The sequence below is a fragment of the Nylanderia fulva genome, unplaced genomic scaffold (assembly GCF_048542155.1).
Source record: "Nylanderia fulva isolate GAGA-0341 unplaced genomic scaffold, ASM4854215v1 Scaffold18, whole genome shotgun sequence".
Lineage (NCBI taxonomy): Eukaryota > Metazoa > Arthropoda > Insecta > Hymenoptera > Formicidae > Nylanderia > Nylanderia fulva.
In genome coordinates, this window is record NW_028190055.1 from 144,965 (window position 1) to 170,949 (window position 25,985).

The window sequence follows — 25,985 nt, forward strand, 5'->3', positions numbered from 1 at the left end:
AACACTGTACAGGTAAAAGGGACGGGACTGATAAGCCGGACAAATGATTTTCGCGTAGTGAAACTTGGATCTTCACAGAGACGAAGAGAATGAGAGCTATTTAAATGTAAAACAATACGATGGTACTTTATATAACATGACGACTTTTCCATTTGCACGTTAATAATTAAGTACTTATACTGCAAACGAAAAGAATTAATACAATTATAATAAATTAATATTAAAAATGTTAACGTTTGTCATATGAAAAATATGCAAAATGCATTCTTAAAAAATCAATAATCTATCGTGAAGCTGTATCCGATATCTCATTAAGGTATTATTTTTATGATAACGTTTAACCAATAATAAAAGTTCTTTATGTGAAATTAGGGCAGTTACTCTAGTCAATTTACTTAAGGAAAAGAACACAAGACTTCAAATCCTTCTTAATGGCTTTCTATCTTTCTCCGTCTTTTTCTGTCTTAAATAACTCTCAAATAAAATGAAAGTTTTCTATACCGTATAACAGCTTGTAAAGTCACGTAAATAGAACATTTTATCTTTAAAGTGGAGTATTGGTTATCCACGAAATGGCAATCAAAAGAATTCATGGCACGATTCATTCGGGTGTGGACATAAATCTAAACTACTCTCCGAAAGACGATACGGTACGTTTATGAGTCGACAAAACTTTCGACATCGGTTACTATAAATCGACAGTATCGACTCACCGAGTACGTTGTTTGATGAAATAAATCGTATATTATTTTTCGCATTTTACTTATGTAACGATATCACAATCTAAAAATACCTATCGGAAATACAATAGTATACAATCACGTAATGCGTTTGCATATTTTGTTTGTTGCGTATCGAGGACAAGTCTTCCACGTTTTCAATATGTTAATATGAATACGAGAAAAAGACTACGCTGACATCCCAACAATAAAACTCGTTGCATTGTAAAAGAATCGTTTGTATCTCTTGCACCGTAATAAGTTCCGATCGATGAGCCATTAATTGGCATTAAGATACATATAATCAGCAAAGTGCTTTTGCTGAATCGTTTTCCGCATAATAAAATTTTCATTTTTCTTTTTCCAGTAACATTTCGGTTTTTTCCGTAGAAAGCTTGGTAATATAAAATACTTTTTCTGCTACGTTATGATTAAAAAACGAGAGAGAGAGAGAGAATTTATTATTAAATTTTTCATCGAAGAGAGATAAGATTTAAAAATTTATGCGATACAATTTTTTGCGTGAAATTTTCGCTTATAAAAATACGCACAATATTTTTCAAGCAAAGGTAGTTTAACTGAAGAATCAAACTTTTACGTAATAGGACTAGTCATTTGCGTATTTGTAAAGAGTATGCGAAACACATGTTACTTTCCAGATATTGGAATATATTGCAGTGAGATTTGACCTTTTGTAATTTCCTCTATCAATCAACAAGCTATATTTCGAACAACAACGAAGAAGGAATTCAAAGTGAGAGAAAGACATGTAGTCAACATATGAATGATGAATATTTTGTGCATATATATGACCGGCTCGCATTATTAAGGAATGCAGATCTCTTCGTGAAACTTCATTTATTGACTCACATTGGTACAATGGAATTCGAGCAGGATAATTTTTTAATTTAAATCTCGAATTCGATTAAAGTTTCCTTAATTAAGATTCTTATCCTATTCTTTTTATAGTAGAAAAAATTGCATATCTGTAATCGAGAATGGAATGATACTAGTTAAATATATTTTTTTATATCTCAAGCTAAAAACAAATATTCAAACATTATCTGGCCATTTTGACGAGTCATCGATTGTGTAAATCAAACATTTTTATATATGTGATTCTTATAAAAGAAAATAGTTTTTAGTATATTTATATGCATAATATTTTATTATTCTATTAGAATATTCTATGTGGAATAATTTTTTATAGATTTTTGAAGATATAAAATATATATATATATATATATATATATATATTTCTTAGTTCAATTAAATTCTTATAACAATACTTTATAATAATAGTTTATATTTACGAATTTAAGCTACTATTTTTGATTAAAAAACAAATGTATAAACTTTTAATAATACGTAACCGCATCATCCGCCTACTCGAATTAGCTTATGTCACCTTTAGCGGGCGTGACATTTTGATATTTTTTTTTCAATTTACTGCTATTTTTAATTAGTTATTTACCAGCCCAGAGAGATATGGAAAGCAAAGCTACAATATATGGATACATAAATTGCTTTTAGCCAGTCTTTCACGTTCATACCTTGGCGTAATGCGATTGGCATTACCCCTATTAAAATTGCATTCGAATGATGATCGCAAGGGGTCAAATTAAAGGGATCTTTGATAAGGTGTATTGATATCAGTCAGATGCAGTCGAGTAGATTTAACGACGCACAAACGCGTCGCAGTTAAGCATCACAAATGTTTACTCGATTTCAGTCGTTAGGCTTGGTAAACATATTTCAAACGTTTCTCGCAGAAAAAAATATCAGAGAAGGGACGAGAATCAAAAAAATATAGAAACGCGAGAAATAATAAGTCAGCTGACAAGATCACAATGTAATAAGAAAGAGTAAGAAAAAAATATACGGTGAGAAAAATTAATTATCTCCTTACTTGAATGTAGCAAAAAAACACCAAAAAGAACTCGATCAAACGCGCAAGATATCTTGTTGTTGATACTTAGGTACACAGTTCTTGAAGCAATCAAGATAGACTTGACTTTCAGTGGAATATAAATTTTCTTGCTGTAATTAGTTGCAAACGCAGACTGTTACACGATATGAGATATATGTGCTGAATAACGAAGAGACTTAGTTTTAGGTAAGAAACAACGTGAAAAAGGAAAAACATTAACAAAAGTAGACATGTGTGTATAGTTATACAATAGTTAGTTAGCCTTAATTAATTAATGTATAATTAATGCATAATTATAATAATTTGCTATAATATTCAAATATAGTCGCGTCGCAAGTCATGTTCTAAGAATAAATCTATTGAAGAATTTAACAAAATATTCAATTATACACACAATTTAATTTATATTACAATTACTTACATTTGTCTTGTTATATTATGCAGAAATCATGAGATCCGCCATCCGGCGCAAAATATTGCTGGTAAATTAATTACATATCAGCTATTCAAGTTCTCTCTTTTGTACGGCGCGCGCGAATAATATCATTTTCATATTCGCACTTTAAACGAAAATCTCATGTTTAATGTGTAACCCAATTTGCATTTGCATGTGTTTGGCGGATATTTGCGCGTGGCAAAATTTTCGCAAAATTGTGCAAGAGAGTTTATTTATTTTAAATAACGGATACGATAATACGCCAGTCTCACGCAAATTCATTTGGGACACGTCGTTCAATGAGTCGTCGACAGCGCAAACAATCAAGCCGTCGACGTCGCATCTGTCAAGCTAAGATCTAGACGTAAACGAATAAAGTAGAATTAATGATCCTTCCTTACATACGATCGAATAAATTTGCATAGCTAAGAAAAACAAATGGCAGGAATGTGACAGGCATTTTGTTATTGCTAATAATATAAAATAATACGTGATTATATAGTTTTGTAAAGAATTTTTATTTAATGCAATCAACTTCTTTTCCTTTTTAAAACGATACGACGATGTGACAAAGATTCTCTTTTTTTTTAACTACATTCTAGATCAGCGTCATAGCTATTGCGGATATATTCTGTTTAGAATACTTTGTAAAGTAGCAAAGAGAACACACGCCTTTACCTTGTCATCACGTCTATGTTTATGCTACAGAGAAGATTGGATCGTACGAAGGTTGGGCTCGCACATGTCAAAGCTGTTAGGAAGCTATAAAGTAACCAAAATAAACTGCGTATTTCTGTTTAATTGCGAACGAAAACTTGCGAGCCGTATCAGAAAATCAAACTGCTTTAACAAATATTTATTTCCTCGTTGCTTACTACATTTTTTAATACTTTTATGTACAATATACATTCAAACAAATGTTTCTCAAAGTACTTCAATATTTTTTATTTTTATATAAAGATTTGTCTTCATAGATTTTTAATTAATAGTTTATTTTTATAATAATTATTATAATTATTACAATTGTGAAAGATATACAGGTACACATTAATAATATATTACTTTGTTCTTTTTAAAAAATTAACAACTCAATATTTTTATTCAACGAGAACAATTTCATTATGTTACTTTTATTTTAATTGTACATTTTTTAGATTTTTAATCTATTGTTTTTTACTGCTTTGTAAATTATAAAACCCTCTTGAAAATGTTAAAAAACAACTAAAAAATAAATACTATTTCGTTCTCTCTTTTGTTCTCTGACAATTTCACAAGAATATAAAATTATACATAAGAGGTTTGTCATTCTGTGCAAATGTGAAATTCTTAATAAGAGTAACATGAAATTTTTTGTATCTTGCTTGTCTGATTAGATTACTCGAGTAAATTGGCGTTGTCAGGTAATTACGCCAAAATATGAATTCCTTATGCAAACAAAGAGAGGACGTCTACTTTGAGCTTATTAAATTCCAATATACTGTTGCGCCACTCATTCACCATTATTTCCCAAGCTTTTATATTTTCTACGTTCTATTATTCTTCTCTTTAAACATTCACTTAAACAGTCTCTTTGTTTTGTCTGTTTGTGCAGTTTCTTGAAATGCAGGTGTATTGTGAATTTTTCGCGAAGAATACTACTCGAGAAACGATTTAATTAATTCTAGCTACCTCAGTTTTAAGGGATAAAATGAATTGGGACAAACTAGGGGTAGACGACGGGAAAATAAATGTGAGAGGTAATAAAAGAAATCTTCTTATAAATTTTGCAATGCGACTATCAGCAGTTTAACACAGTCTTTTTAATTGGTTATCCGAAAATGCTAGATTATAATGCAATTTAAAAGAAAAGTACCACAAAAAGTAAGATTTGTTGATAAGACAAAACAAAAAGAGATAAAAAGAGATATATTATATTTAATTATAAAGATTATAAAATCTTAATTAACAGGTATATTTATCAAATGTCTTTTTTAGTTAATGACTGATTCTGATTGCATTTTTGTTAAACTGCTAAGAAATTGCTTCAAAGATTCTATTTTCTTCCAATAAATAGTATTGTCTCTTTACGTTTTTTACGATATTATATATGTGTATATATATTTCATATACACATATCCTATCGCACATCTATGCGTCGCAACACGTGGCACGTCAACGGGTGACACTCCGACAAAGTCGGAGCAAGCTGATGATTAATGGAACGATGGAAATTCGATTTCAGGCGCGTCTAAAGGTAGATTTACGCCTGTGTTTGCGATGTTATTACGCAAGCTTTAGCCGTTGGTTTATCTTCTGCTCAAGATTTTAAGAAATGACGAAATTTTCTTGTTTTGACGAAATCTCACTTCAAATTGTTTAAAAATTGTTTTTAATAAAGTTTTTTGTTAGATACAGTATAAACAAATAATATATGTCTTCTTATTCATTTTATGCATATTGTATAGAGGCATTTTTACAAAAATCATATCTCTCTCTCTCTCTCTCTCTCTCTCTCTCTCTTTTCTGAATAGATATGAGTATATATTCATAGCAAATAGATATCAAATAATTACCGCTTGATATGTATCACATCTCAAATTAATAATTATTAGAGGATTCGTCAGATTACGATTATATATATATATATATATATATATATATATATATATATATATATCAGACGTAATTTCAACGTAATCTGACGAATCCTCTAATAATTATTAATATGAGATGTGATACATATCAAGCGGTAATTATTTGATATATATATTTGTTACGAATATATACTCACATCTATTCAGAAAAGAGAGAGAGAGAGAGAGAGAGATACGATTTATATATATGTATATACAAGCATCCAATATTCATAAGAGGAGAGAAATCATTTAATAGAGATAAATGTATCGCTAGCTATTATCCTAAAATAGAAATTTTCCTATCAGATTTTAATATCTAATGCAGTTTATAATGCGTTAATGATATGATTAAATTATTACATAAATTATTCAAATTTTAATTCGCACAAAATTACCTGTTTGCGCAATATTTCCAGGAATTATTGCGTAATAAGGATAAAACAGTAGAGTACGCCGCTTGATTTCAACATTTTCCGACTCGCGGGAGATCTTTTGCTCTCTTCAAGAGCAAAGTTTTTTAAAATATTTTTGTGAGAATTTCTTGAGGCGAGCCATAAATAGGCGGGCGACTATCTTGTCAGACTTCTTGGTGAAAATTAATGCAGCAAATCTTATTGCATTATGAAGAATTATTATTTGATCGGAATGCGATAGTAATCTAGATGAAAAAAATTGTCTTTTATCATTATATACACATAGATTCTTTTTAATAATAAATTTCTCAATCAATGATTGAACTAGAAGGACATGAATGCCTCTTTTATTCTTTTCTACGATACACAAGTATTCAGTATTCATACTTCTATTTATTTCTTTAGTCTCACATCTTTCTCACAAAGTTTTTTTATTATTTTTTTATAATATCCTACATTCAAATTTTTTAGACGAAATGTTATAAAGACATTCACAAATTTTCCTGAATTTATGTTTATGGTGTCATAATGTCAGTATCTAACCGGCCGCGAGGTAGATTTTCAGAAGAGATAATTTTCTACAGAGAAACTTGGTCGCAAGTATCTCGCAGTTTTCGAAATTGATCTTACCCTTGGGACGCACGCAAACGTTTGAATCTTACTTTGAGTCTCAGTTACACGTATAATGTGACTTCCCATTGTCATTGTAATACCATTCTCTCCTTTATAAGATAAAGAACAGTGGTAGGAAAAATGGTATCGCGTGTGTGATTGCACAATCGTGAATTGAATATATGCTTACATTTGCCGATTCAAAGTGAATCAATGCCATTATCGAGACACATAGCAACAGAGACACAGAATATGAACTAATCAGACACTCTGTGGAGAAATATAATGACAAAGGGTATCGTTCCTGATTGCGTAAATTCGTTAGATAACAATCATTTGTCGTTAAGACATCAATTAAAGCATAATTATTTTATATATAATTTGTAAGAAGAATATAAATGAGATGCAGAAGCAAATTCAACGATACGAACTTTAACGTTAACGCATTTTATTAAAATGTACTACGAATTTCGACAATTTTTGTCGAAGAGATCGAAGAGGTCGAAGATAAATTGCAGCCGAGAAAGCGCATTCTTCAGATTGATGACATTGTTTGATTAAAAAGCACTGTATAAAACGTACATCAAGCGACGTACGTCGTACTGTAATGTGTTTGGAAGCTTTTAAAGCGTCAGGCGGTGACAAGAAAACCGTCGAGCTATAAGTTACGCGCAGGGATACCGTATTCTCTACTCTAGACAATTTGTCGCAAGACGAGTTACGATAAGCACATCGTATCGACAAGAAACAGGTCGTAGTTTCATAGAATCGTTCACGATAATACTAGAACTTTGGCAGTGTCGTTTCCGCCCGAGTTTCAGCGAATGAACCCCCCTTCCGTCCAGGAGTAGAATTTAGTGCAGCAACGTTTGCGCTTCTATAGCTCTCCGGATGGTAGTAAGCCCTTTTACGATTATTGCTGGATTATACGTAAATGTGTTTTGCATACAACCACGCACACCGTACATCATTTATAGTCGTGCGAATCCTTTGTGTTCGTGTAACTTCATTGCTTTCAACAGTGCTGGATGCGGGAAGATTTCGCGTTCCTCCTTGTAATCATACGTAATGGATTGTGTGTGCATACAAGTGATTAAGAAAATAATTAAGGATAACACATAAATTATCTAGACTACATTCATTTTATGTGTAAACATTTTATTTTATATGTAATCTATTTTTCGTACAAAAATTATCAGACGGCAACAAAAAAGAAAATTATTAGAAATAAAAATCAATTGTCTGTTTTTATCTTTTTTTTTAATAATGACAGATTTGCATTTTTATTTTATTTTTTTTTTCTAGGTGATAATTGAAATAAATTAAGCTTTGTCAGAAATGTTATATTGGAAATACATATTTATTATTATTTATTATTAACTTTTTCACTTAAAAGATGATATCCAATACAGATGAGTTAACAAGACCTTTCTATACACGTTTACGTGTCCGAGTTTCTATCTCGCAACGATACAATCCACGATACAATCTCGCGTATGTTAAAAGATTACTTTGATTCGAGGGAAGAGACAGAGAGAGAGAGAGAGAGAGAGAGAGAGAATTGGGATGGTATAATGGAGTCGAGATTTATCTTCGACAGTTTTGGCAGCAGCCGTATCGAAAGAAACGTCACCCACAATTTGGTCACCTACCCGCGACTTAAATACGATCAATTTAAAATTCCTTATCAACGGATTGGAAAGTTGCGGCCAGCTTCGCCTTTGGATTTATGTGCGACAATTTTAAGAGCCTCGTAAACGCGAGCGGAATCTCGGTTAAGGAAACGATTTGATGCGGTTTCACGACAGATGGTCGCTCAGATAGAACGCGTCCGATAATACCAGATATTTCTCGCACGTAATAGGAAACGAGTTCGTCGGTTCTTGTTGGAGCATGCGTGACATTTATATATAAAAAACGAGAAGTGATAAAAAGCGGGAAATGGGAAAGTTTTTTTTCTCTTCAAATTCGTTTCTGAAGAAAGAAACGTGATGCAATTCGTCAGAAATTAAAAGAACTTATCGAAAGGATATGGTTTGCAATCGTAACATACGTTTTGCAATGTTGAATTACATTTATGGTTTCATAGTTGTTAATGGGTTTCATCGGAGCAAACACATGTAACTCATTTCGCTTGAGAGAGACCGTTCATGAGTATAACAATTAAATATTCTTATTTTCTTTGTGTATAAATATATATAAAATCTATAATTGAACATAAATATTTATATAAATTATTTATATAAATATTAAACTGAAATATTTGCTTTCCCTTTTAAATGCAACATTCAAAGTATTGAAATAATGAATAAAATGTTATTAATTACTTTGATTATCTCTTATAGTTTTGAGAGATTCTATATTTTATCTTTTTTAACACGCACAAACAGAAAACGAGATCTATAGTCAATAAAGATTCTGAGTAAACGTTATTTCTTTCATTTTTTAAAATTATATGCATTATTTATTATAGTGTAAAAAATTGGCAGATAACATTACTTTAAAAAATCAATCTCAATTCGAATACAATATTACTGCGTATATATTTACACATTTTTTTTTTTTTATTACGATTTATTCTTCCGAATATTACACTATATACAAAAGTATTATAATATTTTATGATTCTAATCGTAACAGATCTCTCTCGTAGAATCTTTATATGTTCTTTTTGCCACCGACTATCCAATAGGATGTAAAAGTGCTACTTATGAAAGCTATCTTGCTAAGAGCAGCGTAAAATGCCAGCGGCGGCGAGATAATGGTAGATCATATGCGGAAATTTGGACGTCCTCGTTCTACGTTATGAAAGTTACGGTTCCATAGTTACTAAAGTATAGCGGGGCAGATATGACGAAAAAATATGGAGAATATCTCGGGTGTTGCCGGGACAATGCGAGGGTGCCACGACCGTAAAATTGCTAATTCAAGGGGTAAACGTGGATCCCGCGAGAATCGTATGCAGCTGTCAAAGAAGTAGCGTTCTCGTCAAAAAGCGTCGGATGTAACTGATAACTGGGATGATATTGCTCGACCGAGCATATATACGAGCATGATAATAAACGAGATAAAACTTCGGTTCAGTCTTGCGATTCTACATTTGTTCTTGTTAATCCGAACGCGTATATCACACTTTTTGTTACAGTCTATCGATAAATACGGTAAATCGCTTCCAAGTTTTTTCGAGGGTAATTGATTTATGAATGTGCAATGATTCGTATATATCATCCATCTGTATGTCTAAAGAAAAATCCTGTGATGGAGAAAGTGGTTATATATAAATGGAATAGATACATATATATTTGATCTAATCAGCAGTCTCGTGACAGTATATTTTCTACACAAAGTAATTTTCTATAACTAAAATAAATTAGAGTTTTGTTATATAATTAATTAGAGATATGAAAGAATTGTCGCACGATTATAACTAATTAATTTATATTTATATATGTGTGTGTGTAAATGTATATCTGAATTTTAAATTGTTTTATTTTCACATGTGCGTAATGATTTTATTATATTTTGTATTAATGTAATTTATGGCATTTCATTTGTTTTGATAAATCTTTAAATATTTATGGCTGTTGAATAATAATTATTAAATTAAACATAATATATTATAAATGTAATATTATCATAATATCAATTATAATAGAATTTATACTAGAATAATAAACTATACATATTCTCGTATAATATTATAATTAATCTTTCTACACGTACAAAACGCATACAATAAATTGTAGATTGTTTATAATATATGTATTAATTAAATACATACATACGATAGCATTATATCATTATACATATACATTTACGCAAGTAATATACTATATAAGTATATAAGAAAGTGCACATTACTTTTCGTAATTTTCATTTCATTTTTTAAATAAAAATGTCATTGTGGCTATATCAAAAAGTAAAATTCATGAAATCACAAATAAAGCATTATATACCAAATAACGTAATATAATTAAATTTATCGAAATAAATTATATTATCCTTTTCCTATATACAATACAACATTCTTCATCATGCAGTTATTTAGCTTTGATATGTACATTTAATGTGGAAATTTAATATGCTTATTATATGAAGTTTTGTGATGAGTTTGATCTAACATTACGCATTAGTTTATATCTATTTCAAATGAATGTCTGAAATTTTATATTCAATATACTCTTTTTTGATCAATATGAAAAAAATGTTTACAAAAATAAACAAAATAGGATAGATGAAATTTATGTGTATGTGTATATAAATGTGAGTTGTGCGCGTATTCGATTTAAATTCAATATTCCATTATTTTGTCGGAAAAAATTCACGGCATGTATTTTACAATTTTTTCGGAAAAACTTCTAGGTCTATCTAGCTAAATTGTATAAACTACGGTATGTAACTTACTCCGGTATAGACATTTATTTAAATTTACATCAACACATTTGTACTTTTTTTTAAATTGATATCGCAAGTACTTGTGTAGATCATAACTTTATGCAAAAAGGTTTTTTTTATGTTCTCTCATCAATTAGTATTTTATTCAAGAAGTTCATATAAACTGAATAAAATGTACCGAAACTTTTAATTATAGATGAAAAAAATACATTTTGTTATACATGTATATGAAATAACATACCTACCTTACAAGATATGATTTTATGTATAAACAGCTATTTTTTTAATGACCATGCTCTAAACACATTATATATAATATTTTATTTTGTTTTAATTTTAACACACTATTCTATTAAAATAGATGATAGAAAATTTTGGTGGATAAGCATAAAGAGCGCTTCCATGAAATATAAAATGACGATAAACGAAAATAAGATGCGCCTCGTTGAATCGTCGCCTCATACTATGTTCTATTCCCCTTAAGGCTGCTCTCGCCGATAACCATATCCCTTCTGGCAATCTCAATTGCTTCACTACAGTCAGCAGAGCTTTTACCAGCAGTTTTATGCTAAATGTAAATGAAGTTTCACGATGTTGCATAATAAATAAACAAATGTTTATGCTTTTGAAAACACACATATATTTGCCATTTTTTCTTCTCGCAAATAATAACTGTGTTTAATTTTAATTTATTATTGCAAGTTGGTTATTACTTATATACTGCAATGAGCAATTCAATTTGGATTTGCATCGTGACGTTTTAGAATATATAAAATTTTCAAAGTTTGCGTAAAACAGTATAAAAAATAAAGTGATCCATCACAGACATTTAACGTGAGTTTAATGTAAAACTCAATTATTTAATTAAGTCTGATAAAAATATAATTTTAGATTATCGATTTTCTTTCCGATTTCTTTCAGACTCACAGTAAATTGAATCATCAATTATATCGGAGCAATTAACAAATCTTTTATTTATCATATTAATTTGGTAAGAAATCCGGTTTAATTGTGACTTGATATCGTGAATTAATGACCAGGCTCCATTGTTGAATACTCGGTCATTGTGTAGCAACAATCACAGGGATGCAAGCATTGCTCGAGGCATTATATAACGAACTGGCACTGATAAATTCTCTCTGCAAATTCGCGTACTATCCTTTATTCTATGGGCAGCGTCCGTCGGTCAGATTACGTCTGATAAATAAGCGATTTATGTATACCAGACTCCCCTGGGACATACATATATCTACGTGCGTGCACGAGATACAAGAGTATGCACACGTATATTCGTTATTTACGTTATATCTGAAGCCCTTTCTACAAATTTGATCCTTTAAGAGATTGTACCAAGATTTTTTTGTTGGACCTTTTTTCATTTCTCTTATTCTTTTTTATTTATTCATTTTCTTATATGTATACATATTATATTGTTACTCTTTCGATTTAAATTATTTTATACTTTTTTAATATTATTATATTAACACCTTTCTTATTTATGTACAATTATTTATTTATTTATATGCTTTTAATTGTTGTATTTTCAAGTTTGCCTGGAAAAAATTATAAAACTTTGGTTTGATAGACGACTAAAATATAAAAGTTGCCATATATATTATATATAAACTATTTGTTATTTTAGAAATTAATTAAAGACAATGTTAATGCATTCGCCGATATTTGCCACTATCTTGCTATTCAATAATGTTAGTTATACTATAGCTAGTCCTAAGTAATGACAATATTGTACTTGATCAAAGTTAGCTGAACGATTCTAATATACATGAAATACATAACATTCGCTAGAATTAATCTAAATGTTGACTGGTGTATTTGTACAGAGTGAATGTGCAGACACTCTTGTATTGTTCAAATATAGCCGAGTTTAAACGTTTGATATTGGCCGTAAACGCAGGTACACGTATCTATTGTATTCTGTACTTTAGTTGTCAGAGCACGTATCGCAAACTTCAATACGTGTAAAGTAACAGATTGCACGACTGTGCAATAGATACGATAGACAGATACTAATTAACAGTATTTATAATTTTATTATTCATAAAGAAGCAAACAAATGTGTAATTTTATAAAAAAAGTATTGATATTTTTCAATTCTCGACTTTATAAACACGTTTTAAGATACTTATTAGAACAAAGATTATAAATCTGTCTAACAATTTATATGTATTTTAAATAAAACTTTTGTTATTTATTATTATAATTTTTTTATCGTAATAATAAGGAATTATATACAGTATACGATTCCTAATCATTAAAATTCAATTATAATAAAATATTTTTACTTAATATAATTTTGTGTTTATGTACATACGTAAATTTTATAAATATACATATAGTGTTACAGTTAATATACTAGTTTGAGTACAACAAGAGAAAATAACTTTATATACCTATTTATTTAATTATATATCTATTTAATACATGTTTACCGCCAAACATTGCAACAAAAGATATCATCAGATATTATACATGTTTCTCTCGTTATTCTCGACTATTGTGCGTTAAGCCTTCGTCCAGGACCACTTCAAATATTGGTATAGCATATACAGTTTAATCAGCTTATAGATTGACAAGGATGACAAGATAGACAGTACTATGTCTATAGTTACGCAATGGTCGTTTTGGACAGTGCGATGAAATTTTCCATTTGGTATATGATAAAGAGTTGTTCAGCTCGAAGTTGTATTCGACATACATATAATATGAATAATATACATTTATCTACTAGTTGACCGTATATGAAAGATATCTTATTTTTATAAATCTAGAGAATTACTATTATTTTTAAAGCTATTATTTCTATGTAAAAATTATGTTCGATTAGAAAAAAGAGATAAGAAGAGAGGAAAAAATGTTTTTATATTAATTATATAAATATTTTTTAATCAACTCAATTTACTTAATTAAATTTATTTTTTTCTTGTACTAAATAAATTATTGAAAAATTAGTACGAAAGCTAATGCGTTAATGAAATGGAATAATTCTCCTCTTTGTAAATTTAGAATTTATTTTTTCATATTTTAAATAGATATGGTAGTGTCTCATAGAAATAACAATAATACTAAAAAAAAGTTAATTATTGCTTTAGTCCGAAACGAAAACGTGGAGAAAATTACATTTGTATATTTATGTTATTATGTATTGTATCAGTATCATTGAGTAGTATTTGAGTTTTCATTTAGTGGATACATTTGGAACAAAACAATTGTTTAGTAAACATCTCCAAAAATAAATATTTTTACATATTTCAATAATGATAAATTTAAATTTCATATAATACGAATAATTTAAGTAAATATTTGGTTATGATTACTAAGTTATTGTTATTTTTATGTATAAATAATAATTAAAAGCGGATTATAATAAATATATTAATAATTAATAAAAATTATTGAGAAAAAGAATAGAAATTTGCTATATGAGAGTCACAAATTATATGTAGGGTATAAATATATAAGAATAAATATTGTATATATTATGCAAACTTATAGTGTAATATATATACATATAAGAAAATTTTTATATTCCAATGTCTTTTTTTAGAAAGTAACGACAAGAATCATTCTATCACGGATACGCATTTAGATCGAATAAGGGGAATTGAAGAAGACAAAATTCGATTTCAGAGAGATAATGCAGGATTTGTGTTGTTTGTTTACTTTACACTGTCGCTTCAGTTTCAGATGGATGGTAAATACCATGACAATGTAGAAATTGACAGAGTTTTACCGCGTGTTGAAAATCGTTAACGCATAAATCGAGAAAATGTACTCGAAAATGTAATTTAGTAAGCACGCAGAGTGTAATAATTCTAAACGACATATATGCACATCAGAGTACATCAAGAATGAGGTATGTGTGTGTGTGTGTGTGTGTATATATATATATATATTCTTCATACAGCATCGATTTTAATTATTAAAAGAAAAAAATATAAAAAATGAAAAAACATGGTTTTGCTTTGCAATTCGAAATTTTTATAACAATTTCTGACAGAAAAGCAATTAACGCTTGGTTGAAAATAACCATTGCATTCGTTATATTTCATTATATTTTATATGTATTTGCTTTTGTAATTAAAGCTTTGCAAAAGCAACTAAATTTATGCGAATCATTTAACATTTGTACGTATTTTATATGCTTCTGGCAATTATTATGCACAGACTTATTAAAGATTAATGATAATAATTATTTAATAATTTAATGATGTAATGAGTGTAAAACATACAAAATTACATCACATATCATCTTATGAAGACTCGCGAATAATGAAGTTACTGTTGCAATATCTTACCGAAATGACTTTCACTTTTTCGATCATTTTAATTAAAAAAGCATGTACTCCATCCAGTACTATTATTAAAAATTCGCTTCGCTGAAATGTACGCAATTAGAGCATCCTTAAAAAATGAAAAAGACTGCGACACACACACTATAACAAAATAAAAATATCCAAAACAAGAATGCATTAATGAACTTGGTTTCGTAACACTAAAAGCAATTTGTCGAAAAAAGTGAGGATTGTATTCATTTTATCATTATTATGGAAACATGAATTTTAAAAGAAACAATAGATGTGTCATAAATATTCGTTTGCACAAAACCTTGATAATTAATGAAAAATAATAGTAATTTTTCATATTTTATATTGCTACCTGGAAGAGAGATTGATATCAGAATATTCTGTTCAAATTATTACATCTTGACGTATGTATACATTAGCTGTGTTACTACACTGGAAAGAAAAATGATCAAAATCCTTCGAAAGACTCAGCAAAACTCGAGTATGAGTTAAATCGAGCTTCGGATTAAAAATGCTGATAATATACATATTCCATTTTATCATTCGGCTTTTCAGAGAATGCTGTAAAAGAACGCGAATAAATTCGTGATGTTGCCAACGATATCGCGCCAATCGATACGCGAAATTCCAAATGTAGCAATCTCCGGTATACATACGTATACATACATTCACGGCGCATACCGAGAGAGAGAGAGAGAGAGAGAGAGAGAGAGAGAGAGAGAGAGATGCCACGTGTAGAGATTTCTCTCGCGTACACCGTAAGGACATTTCGCCTACTATTGCGGTGAGATCAGTGTTTGCTGTTATCTAAATAAAATTATATAGATGATCATCTAAAAGAAACTTTGGCGTCATCTTATCTTTATATAGATAATAAAAATATGTATTATCCATACCTACATCTTAGATGAAAAAAAGTATTATCTTTACTAAATTATCTAGAATAATTTTCAGATAATTTTGGTTTAGCATCATAGCACATAAAAATAATAGAACTTAAGCAGTAAGCGATAAAAATTTATAAATATGAATACATATATTTTTTTATATCCCTTTTATAATATACATTTTTTTTATAACTGTGTTTAGATATATATATATAAGCAGTCTTTAAATTATTATCTAGAAAATTATCTAGACGAATCGCCATATAATTTTATCTTTTATCTAGATATATTTAAAACACAATCATCTTCGTCTTATCTAAGATAAATTTATATATTTTTATCTCATCTTTATCTAGCTAATTTTTCAATCATCTAAACACATGCAACACTGGGTGAGATCCACAATCGGTGAACGCTAATCGATAACATTTTCGCGGCTGTAACAGAAGGAATCTCTTGAAATTCTCCGGGCTCTCTCTCCCTCTCTCTCGTCAGGATGGATCTTCGATCTCGTTAAAACCGCATCCAGCTAGATTACCTTCAGTAAGCGCCGATGAAGTGTACATTAAGACGTGCCGAGTCGCATCGTGCCAGAGGGTTCTCGTCTTGAAATAATTTAGGACGACCTTTTCTGCAGTTTACCTAGCAAACTGCTTAGATAAGTTTTGATAACGACTCCAGCATAGAATCTGATCTTCGTGAATGTGATTTAAAGCCAAAATACGCGGAAGAATATGAATGAAAATGGCATCGTGTGTGGCTGGTAATGACTGACGTAATCGACTGACGACGTCGCAAAAAAAATTGAGGTATAATATTTTTTTATCGATAAACTAAAACCCTCGATCACACGAATAATATATATTTACAATTTATATTACAATATAATACAATATAAATATATGTAGGCGTCACATACACATACACATTCCTTTGTTATTGCTCTTAATAAGACATCTTATCGACGTCATATACATTCCGAGACGTCTGAATGTCAGTTGCATCTATTTTTTTTTATAGATCGGATATAATAGGGTCAGAAGTTCATGCAAGAAATAGTTATAATCGAAGAAAACGTGCAAAAACAAAAATAGATATTTATGAAAAACTCATTTCCTATAATGCTAGTCATTCATTTTGTATACTTCATTGCTTTATTTTAAGAAATTTGAACAAAAACCTTTCTTCGCAAAAAATAAGATGCATCGTCGACCGTAAAATTACTTTTGTAATAAAATACTTTTGTATATAAAAGTTTCCGAGATTATTAAGAAAAATAAGCATCAGATGTGATATTAACATCTAAAATTAGATGCTTTTGATATTTACAATTGGAATATGAGAAATTTATATATCGAACAAGCGAAAATTTCTTGTTAATGAGATACAATAATAATACGCTTTAAAAGTCAGTAAACCGGAATATAATTTCGTCGCATATATTTCTAATCTTTCGAGAAAGGTCATTCATTACATCGAAGTACGATTGTCTCTCGTTAACTTAATTTTCTTAAAATATTATTTTTTCGATAAATGTTACATTAAAGTCTCAATTGCGACATCGATTTTTTCTATTTATTGAATAACGTTCATCACAGTCATGGATTTCACGGCATTCTCGCAATAAAGATAATGTTCTTTTACGGCTTTGTTTCAAATTAAACATTTTATTCTTATTAATCCTTTCATTATTCTCGCACGAAGATAATATCTTTTTACTTCTGAATTCACTAAATAATATAAATTAATTAATTAAATTGATAATATTTTTATATCGTATTGACACATGTCGTTACACATTTAAATATTTAGAATTATGTCCTATTACTATTAATTATCTACATATTTGTCTTTAAATAAAATTAAATATAATTATTTTCAAATATGAAAATAACAAAAAGTTTGCGTATTATTTTTATTATGTCGTCTTATTCATATTATTTTCGTATATTTCGCGAGAAAAGCGACTTTTACTATCGAATAAATTTGGGTATTATTATGTTGTCTTATGCATATTATATTTTCATATATTTTACAAGAACAGCTTTTACTATCGAACAATTCTAACTGAACCACTTTTCATTTGTTTGCTGCATCATTTCCGATTTGACGACAGGGGAATAAGACGATTGCGGAAGAAACTTTCAATTATATATAGGGCACGTAGAATTACGCGATCAACGATATTTTCTGACATATCCGGTACATTGTATCGATATTTTTAATAGACTATAAAATTGATTGACATTATATGAAATTAAAACAAGTAGCAGAAAAGTAGCGCGAAGACTGAGAAGCCAATCAATTCTGTTAATAATAGCGATGATGATAACGTGATAACAAATACATGGCCGAAGAAATCACTTGGTTTCTTGCCAATCGCTAACGCAAAGAGGCAAAGTTTTATTAGGTCGAGAGAAACAACTCTCATCCCTCGACCATCTGTGTATTCTAGATGAAATAAATGATATTTTGTAAATGTGCGGCGCAACTTTGCGTGATCCAATTTTAGTTGTAACATCGTGGACAAAAACAATAGACTACATTTATCATGTTTTCACAGAAATATCATTATTATTTATCTGGAATCTCTATATTAAAATCATACACTATAAACGTGGCCCTACACAAATAATGTTAAATGTACACAAATAATAGATAAGATTAGAATTTTTTAAAACTAAATAATAAATTCATTGTTGCAAACAATGATATATAAATAAAATATTAATGATACATATACGTATCGTGTACAAGTACATTTGTATAACACACAATAATTAGAAATAAGTTATAATTACTATTGAGTAAATGCGTGAGCTTGCAGCTAATGTAAATAATATTATGTAACTATGTACAGTTTAAATGTGTGTAAATTGTAATATTGTACAACTATGTGAATTAATAACTGCGTAAACTTAATTTTTGTGCGATTCAAATTGATATTTTTTGAAAGAAAATGTATGGTATAAGTTTCGCATAAACCGCTACAAAAAAAGCTGTATTCATTATCGTGATTAATTTCAATCATTTATTATCAATAAACGAAGAAATACGTTTTATAACAAAAACAATGAATGTCTGTTAATATTAATTCCATTTTTGTGGCAATGTTATTTGTGCAAATAACGAGAATAAAGAAAATATTGACATTTGTTCTCTGAAAAATATCGTATTGTCGACATCGATTACAACGTGTAAGCGACGAATGCGTAACTCCAAAAAAAAATTTTTTTTTTAATTTCGAGATCCCTTTTCACGTATATTGTGGGCATGTATTTTTATTCTTTCTATATTTACATTTTTATATTTTAACGTAAATTAATATCGGTTTTTTTTTGCGAATACAATGTTTTTAATTCTTTATATTCCAATATGATAAAACTCAATTTTTAACCGTGGGATAAGAACAGCCGAATTTGCAACTATTTTCAGTATTTAGTTTTATTAAATTATAACATTGGTTGAATGATTTCAATTAAAATATTAGTATTGTGGTTTTAACATTTAACTCTCTGTAATTTTTTTCACAAAAAAAAAAAGAATTTAATTCTTTCCAAGCAAATCAATTTTTTAAAACACTCATACTGAAAATATGCAAATGTTAAGCATAAAAAGTTAAGCATTGTTCGTTACATTTTACACCAATTTGGAGTAATTAGTAAAAATGAATATTCAGTGTTAATGTCTGTCGAGATATTTGATGTCGGTAGGAAATAAAAATCATCACGCCCAGTGAAACTGTTTTTGAACATTAGAATTTCGTATTTTTATTTCACCGTGAAGATGATCGTAAATAATGTCCGCATCTAAGAAAAGGATTCGTGGAAGGCTCGGGCGCGACGATAATCGAATCGCGATTGAAAGTGTTGATTACCAAGGCGTTAATGTGTCGCGACATTCGCGGCGACGTGACTCGACGGGGTGGAAATGCACGTTAGCGTCGCGATGGCAACCCGATGTATCGTACATATTTCGCGCTCGCGCGCGAATCCACGTGTACATATACATACGTCACACGCCTTGTTAATTCGTACACGCGTGTATACGTGTCGGAACATCGCGCGCGAAGTTACGGATTGGCACGCACGCGGCTCTATTTTCACGTTGCTCGCCGAGGCGAGGTATAATGATAACAACGTGGGCACCAAGGCGTTTCCGGGATGATATATTAGATCCGTGATCCGAGCTGTTGATTTTGCGGGGAAGTAACATGAAGATGCTCCGTTTTCGCGGATTACCAAAAGCCACGCACGCGCAGTAGTGTTTCGTCGCACAACCATGCGTAAAAGAAGATTTGCTGTCGCGATCACTATAATATCCTGCCTGTCAACAGCCGTTAACGCTTAATAAAGTATTTATAGAGCCGTTAGCTCTCTTATCAGACACGCTTTGTTTGTGTAATGGTCTAAAGGAAACAATGAAAGTATATACACGTACACATAGAAAGTGACCTATTTTATGTAATCCGTTCATGTATAGTGTTCGGCAGAATATTTTATATTCGGCCAAATCTGAATTATGCAAATTTAAGATAAGCGCGGTAGAAAAAAAAGACGTAATCAATAATACCTCGTTTATGCACAAAGTGAGATAATGCAAATGTGGAAGAATACAAAAGAAGCTTATCAAACAACTTTATAATTATTTTTGTAAAAGAAGAGTGACGTAGAAGGTAAAAGAGTACCAGAGAAAAATGTTTAAGAAATATTGTGGCATTTTATACAATTGTTGTTCTTACTTTATCCTTTATTATTTTCACTGTACGATTAAAAAAATTAATCTAGCGTAAAAAGAAATTATATTTCTACAACAAGTTATTTTTAATCCTATGCTTACGACACTTATACGTCATTACGTGTAATATTGTGGTATTTTACTACTCCGATGTCGACGCAAAAACAGATAATACTACTATTATAGTGAAGTCACAGCATTATGGTCCTCCATGCTACGTTGAAAATTATGGTTAACCACCACTGAATATTATATGACGCGTTTTAACATTTCCACGCAAGAAATAGCTAAAACTGTTCAAATAATATTAAAAATGTAAGAAATAAAAATGTTAGTAAGTACTGAAATATGGCACTCTGTTTAACGTTTGATGATTTATGCATGATTTTGAGCATCAAATAAAAAAATGCGTTTCTATGGTTTTGCTCGTTGTACGCTTTACTTGTGCAAAATGTAGTATGATATTTATCTAAAATTTTCAATTATCGTTGAACTTTTATCATAAATATTTTCATCCACTCTAATAATTCCAACGCTTTTAAGGCAAATCAATGTTAAAATCTATCTCAAATTGGAAGTTTTTTTATTTAAAAAAGGATTTAATATTATCCATACATTTAGAAAAAATTTTTTAAAAAATTGAAATAATTAAGAAATAATTATAATAATTTATATAAATATATTTTTAAATTAAATTTTTAATAAAAATATATTAATGTCACGAGGTATTTGCGATATTCATATAAAAAATATACAATATATGTATACATTACTCGTTTTTATATTATTCAATTCCTTCTACATGTTTTATTGTTTTTTCTAAAATATAATACATGCACATTCGATCGTATTTCTACAAATTTAAAGAAAAAAATTGTATATCAGTACTAATCTTATCTTGCTCAACTCATACAATTTATGTCGCTGCTAACAAAAGCAACACACAAAGAGTGAGACTCTTTGTGTGTTGCTTTTGTTAGCGGCGACATAAATTGTGTATCCCAAACTCCTTTCTACTATATAACATTTTATTGTGTATCCAAGTGATCACCAAGAAGTTTATTAAACCATACAAAAGATTATAATCTTAAATTTTTAAGCAATTTTCTGCTTTTTGTTAACGTTTGAAATATTATTAAATATTTCAAAAAAGTTAATATTATTATCTTTATACTTCCAAGTTTGGCTATATAAATGTGTATAGATTTCTCAAGGTAATTTATAGGATTTTTTTGCATTCATCGATCAATTACTGTAATTCGAATAATTTAGAATATCCATATTCGCCATGCATGACAACGAATTTGATTACGAAATATATATGTTTTCTCCTTAGAGAGACAGAAAGAGAGAGAAGTCAGAAAAGTACAGAGTTACTATAAAAAATATTATTTAATTATAAAAGTCTTTTTAATATAAAACTTTTTATATTTAAAATATTGTTATTTATTTGCTTTTTTCAACTGTTATTTATCTATTGATTGTGTGCGAAACAGTGAATTTATGCATCTCAACATATGAGCTTTGTTATTCTAATTGAAAACGGTTTCAATAAAAGATATGAATAAACTCTGAGAATTGGTATTTTGATAGAAATTCATACATTGTGTTTTTTCCACATTAATTTCAACAACTACGGTTATTGCGAACGACACGTGTAACTGTCACTTACGATTTAGCACCTGTCGTTCAAAAGTGGATTTTGTATTAACGCGGAAACAATTAACATACTATATTATAATTTATTACCACGACACGAAACGCGTTTACAATTATTATTAGTCTTTGCTAATCTGAAAAAAAGCATCGTGACTTTAAATTGATAAGTTAGCTTCGCATTTTGCTCTATCCTGTTGCTAATTAATTACATTATCATATGAGCGTATATGAGCAATTTCAATTGTCCAGAACATCAAGGGTCAATTATTGCGATGCGTAGTGACATGCAGTCATGCGCACAGCAGGCATTGTTACATCAGCATATAATAATGTTAATAATATGCTTTAATTACAGTGTCAGAGATCCACGCACCACGCATTATAATCACAATAAATTCGTATTGATAATATTCATATCATTTACATCGATAATTTATATTATACTTGAAGCGTATTTTACATAAATAAAAAATAATAAAAAGAGAAAAAAGAGATAACGCTTATTTTTTTAAAAAGAATTTCCACATGTCCTGTAACAAGTTTAAATAGTAGATGTAAACGCATTTCGATCAATAATTTCAATTATTTGTTATATAGTTTTATTTGCGCGTCGTGGAACATAATTTTTTTATTTTTCTTTATCCTATATTTTTATTTTCTTTCTCAAAAACCACAGATAAACCATTATTCTAAAAATTATTTAATCTATTTGGTTGGCAAAACATGCTGATACAGTACATACGCGATACAAATATGTGTTGTGTGTTACAACACAGTGGCGTGGCAAATTAACGGATGATGCATTATCGGTAACTCCATGCGGGTAATATGCAAATATTAGCCTAATGCTTAGCAATGTAATGGGTCAATAATGCGGTCTAGCGTTCAGCGCAGCTCATTTGAATGAATCTAACAATGCTACTGACTTAATGATTGAAAGAGATTTAAACAGCCCTCGAAACGCGAGCATATATGTACGTTTACTATAGCTTGCTTTTCACAAAACAATTTTTCACAATTTTTCATTCAGCTAATATTTATTTTTTTAACACAAGATGTGATAAAAGAAAATCTAATTTTTCAACAGTATTCTTAAATCAGTGTGAGAAATAATTCTTTAGCTTTAACAATTTTTAATATTGGCATATTAAAAAATTCTATTTTTAATATTAAATTGTTTTCACCAAAAACTTTTGTCATTGTTACATAATATCGAGTGAACAGTATGTCTATAAGAGATATGTCAATGTCATCAATAAGTTATAATGGCTGGAGCAAGCTTTTAGGTATGTTTCTATAATATACTTTTATAGAAAAATATTCCAGTATGTTTATTACAAGATAAATATTTGCGAAATGTTCACGTAAAATGAATGAAAACATTTATTGTTTGCCATGTATATTGCATTGTGTGAAATCTATGAAATGGCGGAAGAAACTAGAGAGTCGAATAAAGGGAAAGAAAGCATCATCAGTGTTGCTGCATTTCACGAGATCATATTTATAATTTTGTGAGTATTGTAATTTAAAATGTGAGTATTGTAATTTAATATTCGGCTTCCTTAATATTCATGTAAAATTTACATTCAATGCATACATATAATTACAATACACATAATTTCATAAATAAAAGACAGTTATGCACATATATATATGTGCATGTAAAATTCTTCAACATTTTTCTTATTATGGTATTATGAAACAATTTTCAATTAAATCCCCATATTATTTTCATAATCAAAATAATCCGTAAACATATTCCGATTATAAAGAAAAATCCTTTAAAAAACATATACTAGACATATATGTATATAAAATATTTAATTTATATTATTAAAAATAATAGAAATTATGACATGCTTTTTATAATAAGAGTCTTTTAAATAAGATTGAAAAAGCTTGTATGTTTGTTATCATATGTACACATACAACATACACCCACATAAATTTATTTTAAATTCCTAATTATATTGAGAATTTTCTCCAGATATTTCCTTACATATTGCTTTAATGCTAGAAATATTTTTACTTTAATCTATATCAAGTTTAGCGACATAAACAAAGTAATAAATTTTTAGTTGTATTATAGAAAGCATTAAAGACAAAGAATATCTGCAATTAAATTATCATATCATCATGCAAATAAGAGTTTCAGAAAAAATTATATTTGTCGGTATAGAAAGTATTCACAAGGGATCACTCCGTAAGCTTTTAAACAATTAACATGGGGCATAAGTATTTCTCAAAGGAATATATATAGACGCTTGCGTTTCTATCACGCATATTTACTTGACGAAGAGCAAATCGAGAAAAAGTAATAGTGAAACTAATAGATGACTCTTCCTACTTTGTCAACTAGTGTGAAGCGTAGCGCGAAGTCGGTCAGCGTGACTTCAAAGTGCTAACGCAGAGTCTCGCTTTATTAGCTGACAGCTAATTCCACCTACGACTTCGTCCTACGATGTGGTTCGATCCTGATGTCATTACGTAAGTGACTGAGCGAATATTGCAGAAATGTGCGCAGAAAATTATTTCCTGAGAAGGGAAAGCGAAGCATCTCTATGTTAATTAGTCTATGATACATAGCGAGTACAATTTTTTATTTTATTTATTTTTTACCGTGGAGATTTTAATTGTAGCGACTCTTTAGCTATCTATCCAGATATTTTAAGTTCAACCACACCTACGAATCTCTTCCACTGGAAATTTTAAAATGACCATTTCAATTAAGTGATATATTGCTCTACATATCGAGAATAACATAAATTATTTAATGTATCAAAATGTGAATTATTTATTGATGTTATTAATGTTTTATTAACGTAACGCTGTGGCCTCATAAGAATTGGAATTGTGATTGCGAATATTCATTCTCATTTAAACTCGTTTCAACGCAATAAAAACATGAATTTTTTATAATTCTAAAAAAAGATTGTTATCATGCATTTACGATAATTGTACAATTGAAAAATTATAAATTATAACAGCAGCAGTATTTTCAGCAAAAAGTTTTGTAATAATTATGTTTTTATAAAACTATAGAGTTTAATATTTTATGTTTGAATTTCTCAAATGTTTATATTGGAATACAATTATATTCACATATGGTTCGAAAAGCATTAAACCATTATAACAATAATAGAATTTTAAAAATCGCTGAACTCTCCAGCAAGTTATATGTGTATCTTTTCACAAGGTAAATTGGGATAGAATTACGTCGACTATACAGGGTGTCCGGTAACTAACGGACCAATGAT

General features: G+C 29.3%; 1 protein-coding gene and 1 long non-coding RNA gene across 3 annotated transcripts in view; one reads left to right on the top strand and one right to left on the bottom strand.

Annotated features, from left to right (window-relative positions):
- LOC114941566 (uncharacterized) overlaps positions 1-25,985 on the top strand; it is a 113,052-nt gene that overhangs the window by 57,314 nt on the left and 29,753 nt on the right. The window lies entirely within an intron of this gene.
- LOC114933763 (somatostatin receptor type 2) overlaps positions 1-25,985 on the bottom strand; it is a 55,107-nt gene that overhangs the window by 4,039 nt on the left and 25,083 nt on the right. The gene's annotated exons all lie outside the window — the stretch shown is intronic.